This window comes from Ovis canadensis, chromosome 20 (assembly GCF_042477335.2).
Source record: "Ovis canadensis isolate MfBH-ARS-UI-01 breed Bighorn chromosome 20, ARS-UI_OviCan_v2, whole genome shotgun sequence".
Classification (NCBI taxonomy): Eukaryota; Metazoa; Chordata; class Mammalia; order Artiodactyla; family Bovidae; genus Ovis; species Ovis canadensis.
The window spans coordinates 64,068,011-64,085,197 of NC_091264.1; the positions used below are offsets into that span (position 1 = coordinate 64,068,011).

Below are 17,187 nucleotides of genomic sequence, written 5' to 3' on the forward strand. Positions count from 1 at the left end.
GTTCCGCTGCGTTTTCAAAGAGCCTCCTAGACAGCTGGAGACAGCGTCCCCTTCCTGCCACCCAGAAGGCCCGCCCCGCTTAGACTCCTCACTCCCAGTGCAGGGCGCCCAGGTTCGATCCCTGGTCAGGGAACGAGAGCCCACACACTGCAACCAAGACCCAGCGCAGCAAAAGGGGTAACTTTTGAAACAAGAGTTCAAGCGTTAAGGCAAGCAATTATCTTCCTACTGGTGTGAACTGTCTGAGTATCATCTACCCTGGTAATAAATGTGCAGAGCCTTGGGCGGAGGAAGGAAGGGAAAGAAACCTAAGACAGCTGGGTGAGGCTTTGCTAACTCGACCAGTGAGAGGTTCTCTAACATGATGAATCTCGAGTCAGATATTTCCTGTAACGTGAAAGGAAGCTGGAGCCGCTGGAGGATGGGTGAGTGGACGCTCAGAAGTCAGATCATCTCCCTGCTGAAACAGGCAGACTCTCATTCAGCTGCTGGGACTGGAGATTTCTGCAGTTAAAAACAGATTCACTCCGGGGAAAAGCTGGGAGCGGTAATACGCATACAGTACAGGAATAAAAAGCGTGTGGTGAAAGGCCCCGCCGTCAGCCTGGGACCCATCACCACCCCAGTCGTGGAGTCTGGTTTCCAGGTCTCCTCGGGGACAGGCTCCACACACAGCAGCAAGTGCCACACGAGCGCCGCCCTCCCATCTGCCACAGACAGACCCGCAGTGACGCACGAGCCCCAGCGCCCTGCCTCGCTCGCCCGCACCCGACGGCATCTCAGGCGCCGGCGTCCATCCTCAGCTCAGCCTCCCTGTGCTTTTCTGAGGCTGCTCAGCAGTCCCCTGAACGGATGGTCTGTAGTGCTTTTCACCAGCGACCCTCGGATGTTACCACTGAAGCCGCAGCGCATACCCGGGGCTGTGCTGTGCCTTCCAATGTGCCGGTGAACCTGCAGGGTCAGCTGCTGACGCACTCAGAAGCCGAGTATTTCTAACGGGAGAGCGTTTGACTAGCGGTCACTAGCGAGGGGGCACTGCTAGGGTCTTACCGAGGAAGCCGTCAGGTACCCTTCTGCTTTAACCTTCAGCCTACCCTGCACTTGTTACAGTGCAGTGTTAAGGGGTGTGAGTGCTGGGGACAAGCTGATGGAAGGGAGGCGAGTGGACGGCGCGGGCGCCACACCGCCCAGAGGGGCGGACGCCCGCGGCTCACCCGTGCAGGGGGCACAGCAGCCAGGCTGTCAGGACCCGAGCTGTTAACTGGCGCAGGGCCGGCCTGCCCACCCCACCCTGCTCCTCACGTCTCCAAGGGCCCCCCGGAGACCCCCGTCCACAGAGGCGGGACTTTCAGGCTACAGGTCCACCAGCCTGGACACGCGAGCTTGGCAGCAAGCTCTGCGCCTCTGAGGCGGCAGGTCCCACGGACCTCTCCGTGGTTCTGCATGTTCAGACGTGGACTCCTGCTGGCTCGTGTGACCAGCCCTGCTGAGCTGGCCTTCACCTCCCTGTTGACACCGTGCTGGCTCTCGGCGGACATCACGGGCCCTGCAATCTTGCCAGGGGCTTGAGCGCCCTCCACCCCAGGGACCCTCTGCTGCCCACCCCAGGGGCCTCGTGGCTGTGCCCTCTTTGGGTGGAGAAGTGCTCACAGCAGGGCTGACCTTGGGCGCACAGGCGCCAGCCCGGGGCCACCTCCCTCTTGACATCTGTGCCCGGCCCGTGCTCCCCTGGGGCCTCTGGACTCGCTCTTCCCTCTGCCTGGAACGTTCTGGGCCTGGAGTTCTGACAGCTGCTTTCTTCTGCTTATCTCAACAGCAGCTGCACCGCCGCCTCCTCTTGGACCCACGTCCATGGCCCCTCCTGGCACCATCCATGTGCCGGCCCATTCTGGTGTTTTCAGTCCTCACCCCAGCTCTGTCTCATCTGACTCTTACTAACAAATCATGGCTGGATGCCGCCAAGCTCCTGAGGGCAGGGTCCCCTCTATCGAGCCCACTGATGCGCCCCCAGTGCTCAGAACACGTGGTCACCGCTGACCGAACAAACAAGCGGAGGGAACCCTGACACCTCAGCCCAGCCCCCTCCGCTCCGAGGGGAGGGTCTGAGGGCCACCTGGCATCAGGACAAGCGGGGACCGGAAAGCCGCACCGCAGAGCAGAAGCCGAGGCTCAGGACTCAGTGAAGAGGCAGACGCCAAGACCCGGGCAAAGCTGCTCCCACGGCATAGACCGTGCGACACGCGGCCTGCCTCAGACCTGAGCCCCGACTGACGGAGATGCAGGAGCCAACAGCTCCTGGGGGGGGCGGGCGCCGAGACCACCAGCCGCTTTCCTAGGAGGCACTGGCGTGAAGTCCAGCCAGGAAAACCCACGTTTTAGTGTTGCCCCTGAAAAAAGTTTTATTTTAAAACATCCTAAGAGCAAAAGAGATACCCTCAAACAGGTACTGCTGACCTGTTAAAATTCACTGCTTCAGAAAGTGTATTTCTAAAATGAAATGTGCTCCAACCATAAGAGAATCGGTCTCTGGATTTCCTCACTGGCTCAGGAGACCCAGAAAACGGAACAAAACCCACCACACGACCGGTTCAGACAGCGGACTTCGGGCAGCGAGGACCGAGGTGGACACAGTGAGCCCGCCGACTCACCAGCCATCTGCCTGGAGGCTGCGTCCATGCTACGGGCAAAGGCTGACCCGGTGCGCAGACGGGAGGCGAGGCGGCCCAGGCGGCCGGAAGAAGAGGAGGGCCTGGGCGTCCTGGACAGTCGCGGCCATCCCTCTCTGTGATCTAAAGCCAGAGAGCCGGCAACAGAGTCGACAGAAGCCTCAGCCCTCCTTTACCGAGTCTGACTTTTCAAAACACTGTTAGCTACACTCTCACTGAACCCAGTCCTATTTAACAATATAAAAGCCTATCATTTTATTCCGATTATGTAATCTGCATGCTCAATTCATTGAGAGAAAACTTTTCAAGTGAACATGAACTAAAGGTAGACAGGCTTTAAACCTTCTCACCACTTGGTTCCACAACACGTGCAAGGAGCCCTTTATCAATCACTGTACACAGCTCTCCTCCAGCTCCTTCCCTCACAGTCCCGGCCCACGGGGCTCTCCGGATTTACGGTTCACAGGCTGGCTCTGGGCAGTCTTCACGGGGGACACTGACGCACAGCAGGTGCTGCTCGAAGGCTTGCTGCAACGTGACTGGTCCATCAGGAACAATCTGAGCACCTGTGCACCCAACGCCCATCGTGAGAAAGCTTGGGCTGCGCTTCCTGGTCCCAACTCAGTGTGCCCCCCGGCCAAGCTGAGCCCCCGGGCCCTCGCCAGCTCTGGGCCGTAAGAACCGACTCTTCGGAGCAGGAGGGCACCCAGCAAAGTCGGGACACACGTTACAGATGAACACGCCTGAGCGCTGAGTGCGCAGCACCGGGTCTGCGAGCCTCCCGCCTTCTCAACAGCATCACCGGGGTCTCCCTCCCCCTGGCTGGTACCACCCTGGGAGGCGGGTGGCTGGAGGGGAGAGAAGGACGCCTGTCCTGACTGGTGGCTAGAGATGCATGGGGTCTCGGCTGCCCTGCACGCCCACATCGCGTCTGGCACCTCCACCCTGCTCTGTCTGCTCCGTTTCGAGTCTTTCTCCTCTCGCTTGACCCTCATCAGCCTCACCACTTCTCTGCCTTCCAGTCTGGATAACTAGCCGTGTTACCTGTAGTCAACTCACACACTCACTGCCTGTGTCCAACTCCAAGGCCCCAACAGTGGGCCTCCAACCTTTCATAAAAGTACCTCTCCTACAAAATGAGAAACTTTAAAACGTCAACTTAAATAAAAACATCTCAGGTGAATAATCCGGTTTTTCTGTAAGCTGTGTCCCTCTCGTGTCTCTGACATCCCCTCTTGGGAATCAATCAGGTACCACCACACGCTCCAGGACGCAGGCAGGACCACCCGCATCCCCGCTTCCTGAGATGCACTGGAGCCATACTGAGCCCGGGCTGGGGGGCTCCGAAACTTTGTACTGAGGAGCCACGCGCACACAGCATCTGTACGCAATTAACTCATTATCTTTAAAGAGTAAAAGAACACCAAAGGGTGGAGGGTGCAAAAAAGAAGCACACACAGAATTCCCTGAAATGACTAAATAGCTCAGGAATGCCAGAGACACATGAAGGCAGGTAAATGGAAAACGGTGGCGTGAATTAGTTGAAAATCTACGAGTATCAGAATTAAGAATCATTCTGAAAGCCAACAGCAGAAACGACACAAGCTGTGACGTCTTCAGTTGATATTCTGTTTCTGGAGGGAATCAATCTAGGAATATTAAGTATGAAAAAGCGATGAGGTTTAAAAAGACAAATCCTGTTTTGCCAGAAAAAGCGGCAATTAATGAAGACTATGCGATTTTAAATAAATGTTAGCTAATTAAATTTCCTGAAACCCACGTGACATCAGCCTGATTAAACCGAAGATTCTCAAGTGTGAGGTTCAGTCGTGTGACACTTGACCTGAGAAGTACAATAGATTCTCAAACTGATTCACAGCAGCATCAGGGCGCAGCTTCAAAACCATGCTCCCGGGGCCATTCCCCACCACCTGGGGTTTCTGGGGTCCCTGGCAGGGAGGCAATCCTCTTGCATGACTCTGACGCCCGCTGCCTGACCAGCACAAGTTCCATCTTAACGGGACTCTCCGGTCCCCACAGGGAACAGCCTCGGTCAGAGGACGGAGACCAGTCAGCAGGAATGGTCCCTCCCCATCAGAGGAGTGTCGTCAACGTCCAGACGCCTGGAACAGACAAACAGGGACGTCGAGAGACGGAGCATGTGACCCAGACCAAGCAGGGAAGGACGCGGACCGGAAGACTGCAGGGGGCTGGGAGCTGCTGAAGCGTCGATCAGGGCGTCAGAAACGCAGAGGACAGTCCACACGAGTGGCGACAAGTGAACCAGAGGCGACAGCAAAGTCTCGGGGTTGGGGAACCAGTGGGGAGTCCGGCAGTCGAGAGAAACGACAATTTCACCGTGGTCCGATCAGAACTGCATTCCCACGCTCACAGCTCAGTAGCCGAACGGTTCTGTTTACAATTCTGAAACCGTTCACAGTTCATGTCACGGAGAAGCACAAACACCTCCACGTCCGGAAGACGTCTACACCTGCCGTCACGTGGCTTCCCGCTCAGTGACGACTGCTCACTTTCCCCCTATCCTTCCCAGAAAGCAGGAGGGGGAAACGCCAGTCATCAACGGAGTGTCTCAAGAAGTCACGATGGGGAGGCGGAGGGGGACAACAGACATCATGGGCCCGTCGGCACTTGGGGTCCCGGGCGTCTCACTGAATCGGTTTCAAAACATGAAAACCAAGCTCCAGCATTCAGCCGCCCTCCTGAGGTCATGGAGCCCTCATCCAAAAGGTCAGAGGGTGCCTGCAACTCCCCTCTGGACCTGCCTGTCCTATGGAAAACCTCAGGGCTGCCTGTCACCTGGAACACCTGCTGCCAGGCCAGGCGTGGGGAAGGGGCAGTCAAAGCCCTCAGAGAAACAGCTTCGGCTGAAAACACACACACAGACACAGACACACACACACACACACACACACAGACACAGACACACACACACATGCGCACACACACACTTACTTTTGTCCTAAATAAAATATTAGCAAACATAATTTGGGACATAATTTTTTATTATGGCAAAATCACACGGCATTTACCATTTTAATCGCTTTTGAGTGTACAGTTCGGTGGCACTCAGTACATCCACACTGATGGACAACCACCACCGCCCAGCGCAGAGCCCTCCGCCCCCCAAGGCGAGCCTGTGAGCCACGGCACACTCACCCCTCATTCTCCAGGGAACCTCCTCCTCCCGCCTGCGCCCACGAACATCATGGCTGCAGACGCCTCACGTGGGCGCAGTCGCTCCACATTTGTTCTTCTGTGTCTGACCTATTTCATTTAGCATAATATCTTCGAGGTGCATCCCTGCTGTAGCCTGTGTAAGAACATCATTCTTTTCTAAGGATGAAGAATACTCCATTCCAATATTTAAAAAAAAAAAAAAAACCACCACATTTTGTTTATTCAAGGATTCCCTGGTGGCTCAGAGAGTACAGTCTGCCTGCAATGCGGGAGACCTGAGTTTGATCCCTGGGTTGGGAAAATCCCCTGGACGGAGGAGAAGTCTGGCGGACTATAGTCCAGAGGGTCGCAAAGAGTTGGCCACGACCGAGTGACTTCACTTTCATTCCCCAATGGCTATCTGGGTTGCTTCCGTGTTTTGGCTGCTGTGAATAATGCTGAATGGACATCAGTATTCACGAGTGGACAAATACCTGACCCTACTTCCAATTCTCTGGATATTAACCTGGAAGTAGAATTAGTGATCCCATGGGTCATATACAAATCTGCGTCTGTTGACAGAAAAACAGACCATACAGAAATTCTATGTTTAGTCTTATGGAGCTGTATGTAGTATTTTCCTAAGTTAGCTAGACTGTGTCTAATTAGCAATTATAACCAAACTCTTGGAGAAGATCCAAGTCATGGGCTGGACTGGGATGACTTCCACTTTCTCGCTACGTTTCTCTGGCTTTCCTGGGATAGGGAAGCGGAGGAGAGAAACACTGGAAAGGTCACTACAATCAAACACAAACTGTACAAGCATCTGGAGCCGGTTTTGAGCTCTTGATCCAGAGACAAAATCCTCATAAACACATTATTTGCTTCCCTATGGCCAGGACTGCCTTTCTCCCAGCCAGCCTTGCAGTCTGCAGGTACACGTGAGGCTGCCTGCCTCCCTGAGGGTGGGATCCAGGCCTCACAGGCCTGCGCCTCCAGTCCTGAGCACCTGCCTTGCAGTTAGAGACCGTGTCTGCTGATGACATTCTCACAGGACAGTAAAAGGAACCTGAAGATTGTTGTTCTCTGGAATAAACACCCTCTGGTCAGCAATTCACCATCAGTTCAGTTTAGTTCAGTTGCTCAGCTTTTGTCACCGTCCAACTCTCACATCCATACACGACCACTGGAAAAACCATAGCCTTGACTAGATGGACCTTTGTTGGCAAAGTAATGTCTCTGCTTTTCAATACGCTATCTAGGTTAGTCATAACTTTCCTTTCAAGGAGTAAACGTCTTTTAATTTCATAGCTGCAATCACCATCTTCAGTGATTCTGGAGCCCAAAAAAATAAAGTCTGACACTGTTTCCCCCTCTACTTCCCATGAAGTGATGAGACCAGATGCAATAATCTCCGTCTTCTTAATATTGAGCTTTAGGCCAACTTTTTCACTCTCCTCTTTCACTTTCATCAAGAGGCTTTTTAGTTCTTCTTCACTTTCTGCCATAAGGGTGGTGTCATCTGCATATCTGAGGTTATTGATATTTCTCCCAGCAATCTTGATTCCAGCTTGTGCTTCTTCCAGCCCAGCGTTTCTCATGATGTACTCTGCATATAAGTTAAATAGCAGGGTGACAATATACAGCCTTGATGTACTCCTTTTCCTATTTGGAATCAGTCTGTTGTTCCATGTCCAGTTCTAACTGTTGCTTCCTGACCTGCATATAAGTTTCTCAAGAGGCAGGTCAGGTGGTCTGGTATTCCCATCTCTTTCAGAATTTTTCAGTTTATTGTGGTCCATACAGTCAAAGGCTTTGGCATAGTCAATAAAGCAGAAATGGATGTTTTTCTGGAACTCTTGCTTTTTCGATGATCCAGTGGATGATGGCAATTTGATCTCTGGTTCCTCTGCCTTTTCTAAAACCAGCTTGAACATCTGGAAGTTCACGGTTCACGTATTGCTGAATGTCACCATATATTCTGCAAACATCTACGATCAGTTCAGGTCACAACCAGAGACACGGAGAGTCCGTGTTGTGTTCAGAGGATTCCTGACACAAAGGTCAGTCCTCTGCAGCATTTCTTGTGTGGAAGAGCCTGCTGCCGGCTCTGATATTCCCTGGGGGGTCAGCTGAGTTCCCCAGAGGGCACTCATCCCTCAAGGGACTTGGGCTCCTGGATCCAGAGAAGCAGGGAGCCCTCAGTGATCAGAGGAAATCTGAGCATCATTTTTACTCAGTTCAGCAGAAACGGCACTCACGCATCCCAAAGCTGTCGGCAGCAACATCTCAGACTGAGGAGCTGGAAACCCTCACAAGTGAAGTGTGCCCTTTGAAGAGGCTGATGGAAAACTTTCAAGCAGGGAGTCAAATTTTAATTACAGATGCAAATTCAACCTTTTTAGTTTAGTTTTACTTATGAAAAAGTAAAATAAAAAGGAAAAACTACTACCAATAATAAATTCTATCATTCTAAATACACATATCAGGATAAGTTCCTAAAGCGAATCCAGTAAGACTGCTGATGCTTTAAATGCAATGCACTTTAGTTTCTCATTAACAGCTGCCACTGTAAGTCATACACTGGAGAGAACAAAACTTAGCAAAAAAGCTTTATGCTGTGTCACTTTAAAGTTTCAAAACAGGAACAGAAAATGGTCAGACCTTAGTCCTGAAATAAAGGCTCACAAGAAAAAACTACAAGAAGGATAACAACCACCTACACGCTGTGAGTCTTCAGCGGTGGAGTCCTATTGTTCATCTTACCTACAAAAATTTTATTTCTTGCAAAAACGATCCTACTTTATTTGACACAGGACTGAATTCGCTCAACACTTTTCTTTACAAAATTTGCACTGACTTTTAGAACTAGCTTTTGCAACTACTGCTTCAATAAGAGAAGTAAGTAATCGATTATAATCTGATCTCCCTGTTTAACGGTGCCTGCCCAATAATTTTAAATCCTGCATCTTAAAGGAAGACATACTTGTGGTCAGGTATATGTGGAGTACAACCCGAGCTCTACTCCAGGTAAAATCAGCTCAGTCTACATTTACTGAGCTCAGTACGTTCCTGGCTAAAATGCTCAAGCGCCGACTTCCTAGTTGGGGTACAGGGGCACCTCACAGAGGCCGAGACTCCAAACACCCCTTCTTGGATCACACATTATCACCCAGAGTAAGGCTAATAAGGCCAGGGTGTTTGCTGATGTTCACGGCGAGGCCTACTTCAGCCTTCCATCTGCAAAGCCAACAGCTGGGGACCGGGGTGGACCCCGTCACCGGGACTTCCCGTGCTGCCCACGCGCCCATCGCAGTCTGGGTCTCGCGCATCACGGGTCAGAGGACAGCAAAGCAGCACTCCTTCTTCCTCGTGTAAAGTGACGCTGCTCAGTTGCATCCGACTCTTTGTGACCCCACGGGCTACACAGGCCATGGGATTCTCCGGGCCAGAATACTGGAGCGGTGGCCTTTCCCTTCTCTAGGGGATCTTCCTGACCCAGGGCTCGAACCCAGGTCTTCCGCATTGCAGGGAGATTCGCTGGTAAAGAATCCGCGTGCAATGTGGGAGACCTGGGTTCTTCATGTGACTTTCTAAAGCAGCCCTCCTCCCCAACCCTCACCTCATCTCTAAGTGAGCAACAGCTTAAATCCGAAGAGCACCTGCACTAACTTCTCAAACACGACCATGACTCGAGGTTCGCAGCTCAGTGTGTTCTAGATGGGCAGGAGAGATCAGTGAAGCCACAAAGGCAAAGCTGCTGAACATACAACTCGCCCGCAACAAGGTGAAGCCGGGGAGACAGCGCCACGGAAAGCTGAGGCCCTGCACCTGGTCAGCAAGAGCGGAACACAGGCTGGGCTTCCTGGAGGCCAGGGCAAGGCTGGAAACCCCACTAAAAGACGATTCTAAACGAGACATGTACTGCCTAAGTCGACGACCTGGTACTTCTAAGACCCAAGAGAAGTCACTCCCTGAGGGTCTTTGAAAGACCAAGAGACCAACACACACACACACGCTCAGCCTCCCCAAACCAGAAGGAACAAGAGACAATGAAGGCAAAGAAACAGCACACAGCACAAGTGCAGTGAGAGTCGCGCAGGCGTGCCCGACCCTGAGACCCCACGGACTATCCAGTCCACGGAACTCTCCAGGCCACAACACTGGGGTGGGTGGCCTTTCCCTTCTCCGGGGGATCTTCCCAACCCAGGGATCGAACCCAGGTCTCCCACACTGCAGGCAGATTCTTTGCCAGCTGAGCCAGCAGGGAAGCCCAGAACACTGGAGTGGGCAGCCGATCCCTTCTCCGGGGGATCTTCCCGACCCAGGAGTCCAACCGGGGTCTCCTGCACTGTGGGCAGATTCTTCACCAACTGAGCTCTCAGGGAAGCCAAGTCCATGGGGTCACAGAGGGTCAGACACGACTTGAGCACACAACGGAGCGGACTGCACACCCAGTGGGTCCCCCGAGTGCACCAAGGCGGTGGGTGGCCTTCCCCGCGTTCCCCGACACACGAGGGCCTTCCTCCTTAAACAGACTCTAACACCGAGCCTGAGGCGCAGAGCTGATCCAGGCAGAGGGGAGGGGAGGGGAGAAGGATGTGCCGGCCTCTCGTTGGCCCCCAGACCCGCCCGGCATGGATGTGGGGCTGGACCTCCACCGCAGAAACACGGAGTGTCCCTGAACTTAGGATGCTCCGTAAGAAAATATGGTTTTATTATAAAAGGAAACTGGCGGTGAGGACTTGATGCCTGTCTTCAGAGCTCAGCCGCTGGGCTAGGGTGACTGCCTGGGGGGAAGGGCAGGGTCAGACGGGCCACAGGGCAGGCCTGGGGCCAGAGACGGTCACCTCACGCTCTTCACCTGCCCTTCCAGACAAGCTCTAACTGCACTTTCAGGGAGTTTACAGACCATGAGAACGAGGTCAAAATTCAACCCACAGGGAACTTTCAGGAAGCATTCTAAGTACCTGTGACACTCACTCAGAATTCAGCTTCTTTTTAGTCAAGATTTATCTCATGAGGACCTAAAGGAAATTTACTCAGAACACAGAATATCTTTAATGTTCAAAACATCTGGTGTGAAGAATCACCTCCCGGAAGAAGGGCCAAGTATGTTGTCTGTACTGAAAACACAGTCACCCACCCAGTGACCCCGCTCCAGGGATTTAACCAAGAACACTGAAAACATGTCCACGCAAGAGCACGCACACACGTGTTCACAGCAGCGTTACGCACAGGAGCTAAACAAGGGAGTAACCCAGACGTCCATCAACAGCATGGAATATGCACACCGCGGAGAATTATCCAGCCAAAAAAGGGACAAGGCACCCACTTAATCGCTAACACGGATGAACTTTGAAAACACGCCAAATAAAAGAATACAGACACAAAATCCACACGGTTTCATTTACATGAACTGCCTAGAACAGGCAAACCCACAGAAGCGCAGAGTGAGTTATCAGTTGCCAGGGGCCAGGAGGAAGGTGGAGAGGGGAGGGATTCCAACAGGCTAAGGTTTCCTTCCAAAGTGAAGGCAATGTTGAGGGACAGAACGGCGGCTGGGCTGCATAACATGAGGATGTGTTCAATAAAATCTGGAGTACAGCACTTTCAGAGCACGCATTATGGCGTGATGTCTATCTCACTTTTCTAAATGCAAAAAAGTTACCTATTCAAACAGCAGAACCTCAACAGACAGTTGTTGGCTTGACATATATGTTTACGTTCAAATTATATAAGGTGCTGTAAGACTAAAACCAGTGAAATCTGAACAGTCAGATCACTATTCCAGGAGGGGAACATTACAGGTCAGTGCCAATAGGATCTTACGTCTGTAATATTATTTAGTAAAGCAAATGCAACTGTGTATAAACAGCATAAAATATCATAGCTAAGCTGAGTTAATTCTAGGAACTCAAGGCTGATTTGGTGTTTAGGGAGAGGGGATGAGGAAGGAGCAGAACCCAGAGTAACTGACCCGTTTAAGGGAACAAATGAGAAAGAAAAATCTCAACACACGTAGGCAATGCAGCATCGACTCGTGATAAAACACGCTGCTGGAAACAGAGTGAACCTTTAACTAAACTACGGCCCAATTCTGAACTCCACTGCATCCCTGCCCGTCGCCATCCCCGGGTCTCCCGCTGTGGACTGGCGGACTCTGGCAGCCTCGAAGCTGGAACAGAGACGCGAGGGGCTGTGGACAGGAGCCTGCCCCGCTGTGTCCTGGACACCGCCACGAGAATGACGCCAGAGCAGCTGGAGGAGGAGGAGAGGCCCAGGCTGCTGCCCCGCCGGTCCTGGCTGAGGCCGCGCAAGGCCCGACGAGGATTTCCAGTCTCACTCTCATCTGATGCAGCTGTGGGCTGGGCTCCCGAGTCAGACCACCTTGAGTCCTTGCTGGCTCCCCCGCTCACTGGCAGCCACCCCACACGGCGACCGCGGGATCGGGTGACTGAGGCGCGCAGAGCGTGCATCCCGCACCCACTGGAAACCCGCTGCGCTCGCTGCACACACGCAGCAGCGCAGGCACTGGAAACCCGCTGTGCTCGCTGCACACACGCAGCAGCGCAGGCTGCCGCTTTCACCGCCTTTGTGCCTGGCCTGCTGCACTTCTCATCGCCTCAGCTGTCTCAGTAGCAGACACGCCCAGCTTTTACTAGAATGAGGAGAGCGATTCTAAAGGCTGTGGCTGCAGCGTTTAAACTGAGGCAACGCCGGTTTGTAACACTGTACGTTTCACGCGCCTTCTGTGCACCCTGCGGCGTGCTCGTCAGCGGAGTCCGAAGTGTCCGTCGGTCCCACGCCGCTACCGGTCCGCCCATCTTGCCCTCCTCCACTTCCCTTCCCCTCTAACCAGCACCCTGTGTTGTCTGTCCACTTACACACACACACACACACACACAAACACTAACGTCACGCATGAATGCCGTCATCTGTTCCCTTCAGCACAATGCCTAAGTCCACGCTGTCTCAAACGGCGAGACCAGGTCTCTGATGGCTTGGTATGCCTTCGTGTGAGTGTGAGTGCTTCTGCCTCACATCTTTATCCGTCCGTCTGCTGATGGGCGCTTAGGTTGCTTCCATGCCTTGGCTACAGTAAACGCTGAATGAACACAGCGGTGCATGTCTCTGAATGAGCACCTTCACATTCTTTGGGTAAATACCCAGAAGCAGAACAGACAGACCACAGCTCTGTTTTCAGTTTTCTGAGAAACCTCCACACTGTTCTCCATAGCGGCTGCACCGATTCACATTCCCACCCTTTTCTCCAACCCTCACCAACACTTGTTACTTCTTACCTTTTTGGTAACAGCCCCTTTAATGGACATGAGGTACTATCCCATTGTGGTTCTGGTGATGTTGAACATCGCTTCATGTATGACTGTTTTTATCCTTGGATCACACCTTTAAAAATCAGGGTCGAATTCAACACTAATATGTTCCTATTTAAAAATAAGTTGCATCTAAGAGAAGAGGTTCGGGGGAAACGTTCAGCACTTCCATCTGGTGGCTCTTGGACAGGCAGCTGAACGCAGACCTAGGGGGAGTCTTGTTGAGATCAGAGACGCCCACCCACCCACCCACCCGAGGTTCTCAGATCGGCTGAGTGACATGCCCAACATACCGCTACAGCAAACCACCTTAGCGAGGAAACCTCGAATTAGAACAAAGAACAGCAAACAGAACATGAAGACAAGAGCTTAGATTATGCCGTTTAGAACAGCATCCAAAACTATTAAGAGAATCCAAAGGAACCCACTAATGAAAGACATGTAAGGTCTCTGCTCACAAGACTAAAAACACCTGTGCTGACTGTAACTATGCCAATCTCCCCTAAATGGCCAGAGTGACCGCAACCTCAGTCCAGACCCCAGGAGGGCTCTGTTCTCCCGCGGAATGGAAACTTCAAGCTGACCCTGCCCTGGACGTGGACATGGACAGGGCCCTCCTGAACAAGGACACGGGGGCGGACTTCCTCTACCAGACGCCAAGACTTCAAGACACTGCCGGTAAGACAGTGTGGGACGGCGAGAGACCAGACCAGAAGCCTGGAGACGGACCTGCAGAGACGGCCCCCGGGGGGCCACCCGAGGCGGTTATGCAGCAGGGATGGCAGTGTACAGAGCCTGACAGCCACACATCCTCCAAGGCAAAGAGACCCAAACACGAAAGCTTCTAGAAGAGCGCGTGAGCGAACGGGTCTGGAGGTGAGAAGAGACTCAACAGCACAGAAAGGAACAGAAGAAACGGGGGACTGGAGCGCATGACACCAAGAACTCGGTCACCAGAGCACCGCCAAGCACGGAAGAGCTCGTCCGCAGACTGGAAAAGGCCTGCGCCGCAGCCCCACAGAGGCCTGTCTCAGGCGCTGTGTACAGAGCACACACACAGGCTTCTCAGATCACTACAGCCACCGCGCTGTCACGCCACGCCCTGTTCACCTGGAGACGTGAGGAAGGTCCGGTGCTTTCAGGACCACCGGGGGTGAGGGCCCTGCTTGTAGGATACCAGACTGTGCTCCCCGAGGGGAAGGGGCTGGCGAGGACGGGGACGAAAGAGCCTGGCGGCTGGCGGATGGGAGACCAGGGGCCTGCCCAGGGCGCCCTCAGGCCAGACCCAGGCGTGAGCCCAGCTATCTGTCACATCTCCACTGCCGGCGGCCCCTTCACAGCAGAGCCAAGTGTGGCATCGGAGCCCGCCTGGCCCCAAAGCCCACACCACCTCCCACCTGGCTCTTCACAGCAGAAGCGTGCTGACCCCTAGGCTAGACTGTCCTCTTTGGTCCAGAGTATTCACCGAGCGAGGCCCGGGAGAGAGGGAATCCCCTGGAAGGCCTGAAGGGGGTCACCGTTCAGCATGAGGACTATTTCCGAGCCAAGAATTATTCAACCAGACTTTGTGTCCTCGGTGAAAAGCAAGAGGTATGGCAATGTCACAGAATCACCAAAGTGAACTACTTAAGACGAGAATCATGGCCTGTGTTTAGAAACTAATCACTTAAAAAAGTGATCCTGGGGCTGCCTGAAAGAAGCCACGTTTGCTCCAAACAGACGCCTGTAAGTGATCTCTCTCCTTGATCAGAGCGGAGCAGACACAGGCAGCTGCCGACGATGCCGCGGGGTGAAGCGCCCCCCAGCTCGGCGGGAAATTGCGAGCGCGCGCATCCTGACGCCACTCTGTCTGCACCCCGCACACACCTCTGAGGGCGGGTGTAACATTCCTGTGAAAAGTGAGGCCCAGCTGCCTCCACAGCCCCTCGCCAGGGAAGTCGCTCCTTCTGGCCGCCTCCACCGCTATTTCTCCTGCTTTGAAAAAAAACGAACGAACAATAGCCCAGGCTCCCCCCTGAGCTGTCTTCTCCTTAATTGTATTTGAAACTTCAAAATGACCATGATGATTAAAAACAAATGAAAGCAATGGTAGTTTTAGGAGAAAAAAAAATTCATCTTGAAACCATGTAATTTTGACTTTGATCACACGATATCAGTGTCAATACTGGGGCTGCTTATTTTCCCCAAATTCAAGAGAAAGCAAAAATAAACCAAACCTCCCTGGCTCACAGGACCACCCTACAGAGGACGTCCTCAGAATCACACGTGGTTTTGCTGCTTCTCAGCCACCCGCAGCAAGAGTCCGATGCTTCCGGGGAGTGGAATGACTTCTATGCTCTCAAATGATGAGAACTCACTCGTACTCCTCAAGACATCTACATATCTTCTCAAAAGCTTCTTCTTGTATCTCAACTTTTTACTCATAACTTCAGAGTCCTCGCCACCTGGCTGTCCCTTCCAACAGTCTCATGATCCTCTGTACCTTTCCAAAACATGCCCCGAAAGAGGCAGGCTTCCTCTGCGTACGTGGGGAAGCAAGACAAATCAAGCCAGTAACTGCTTCCCTCTTGATATTAACAGCCATGTCATCCTTAAAGACACAAAACCACTTTCTCAAAATTGAGACCGAGAGTCTATTCAACGCTTAGAAGAGGCGCTCTCACACTGGTTATTAATGAGGACTTTAAAGCCCACTATGACTGGATCCTTCGATCAAAGTTCTAAAATCAACAACTCTGCTAAAAACAGGTGCAGCCGCTATGGAAATACATTTTGGAGGCTCTTCAAAAATTTAAAACATACAATTACCATATGACCCAGCAATTCCTATTTCTAGGTATTTATCTGAAGAGAATAAAAACACTAACTCAGAAGGATAACACACTCCTTTTTGTTCACAGCAGCGTTACTTATAATAGCCAAGATAGGGAACAACCTAAGCGTCCGTGGATGAATGTACAGAGACGTGCGGTGCGTACCTACACACACCTGCCGTGTAACACCTCAGAAATTTACCACTCGCAGACACGGAAGAACTGTGGACACGAAGGAGCTGAGGACACAGAGGCCATCTATGTCACACCTGAGTGCAGGGCTGGCATCCCCAACACCCCCACGGTGTTCATCAAGGGTCAACGGTAAATAACTATCAACCACCTTGAGATACAAATGTGTCTATGTCCCTGCTGGACTTGAAAAGCTGGTTGCAATTTTTATGTGAGCTAACAATATTTTAAAAACCAGACAACTTCAGGCTGAGCAGCAGCCACCCAGCACTGGTCACTTGATTTCAAACCCCATCCCCCGTGCTGGTTCTCCCCCGGCTGTATGCCAAGCCCCATTATATGTCCACGTTATATACAGAAACAGTTATACCATTTCTATCTCATGGTTTCCAAAATTCCAAGTCCTATACTAAAAGGGAGTACTTGGCAGTTAAAGCAACTTCTCATTCATAAAACTGAGCAGCACAGTTAACCTGTCATCCTCCGTGGTGACGGCGATTAGGCTTAATGCCAAGAGCCTGGAGACAGGGAACAAGAGGAGCCTTGCTCCTGCCGCACCGCCCCTCTCACAACCCTGCAGGGTCCCGTGGAGGCAGAGGTCAGGGGGCGTCTGGCCGTCCTACACTCTCCCACCTCTCATGGTACCATTGTCTGCCAACACTGCGCTGACGTCTCAGTCCTGCCGCCCCCATCTGACACATGACAGGTAGACTCACGGGATGAGATACAAAATCCTTACCCTGTTGCCAACATGAATCAATCAGAATCGTGGGCATACCTCCTAACATACCACGTCTCAATAACTACTTGACTTGAGGGTTGAATTAGAACCAGAGATTGTCCCTGTTAAGGCTCTGATCCCTGTAGACTCCCAGAAATTGCCATGACGACAGCTATCAGCAGAATCAGTCCTGTGGGCTGGAGAGAGAAGGGTGCTGTTGAAAGTGGACCCCCACTTGAGCTGCCAGCCCCGGGGAAGCAAGGGGCTTCCAGACACAGGAC

General features: G+C 52.5%; 1 protein-coding gene across 3 annotated transcripts in view; it reads right to left on the reverse strand.

Moving 5' to 3' along the window:
* Positions 1–17,187, reverse strand: part of CDYL (chromodomain Y like) — a 96,642-nt gene that overhangs the window by 9,451 nt on the left and 70,004 nt on the right. The gene's annotated exons all lie outside the window — the stretch shown is intronic.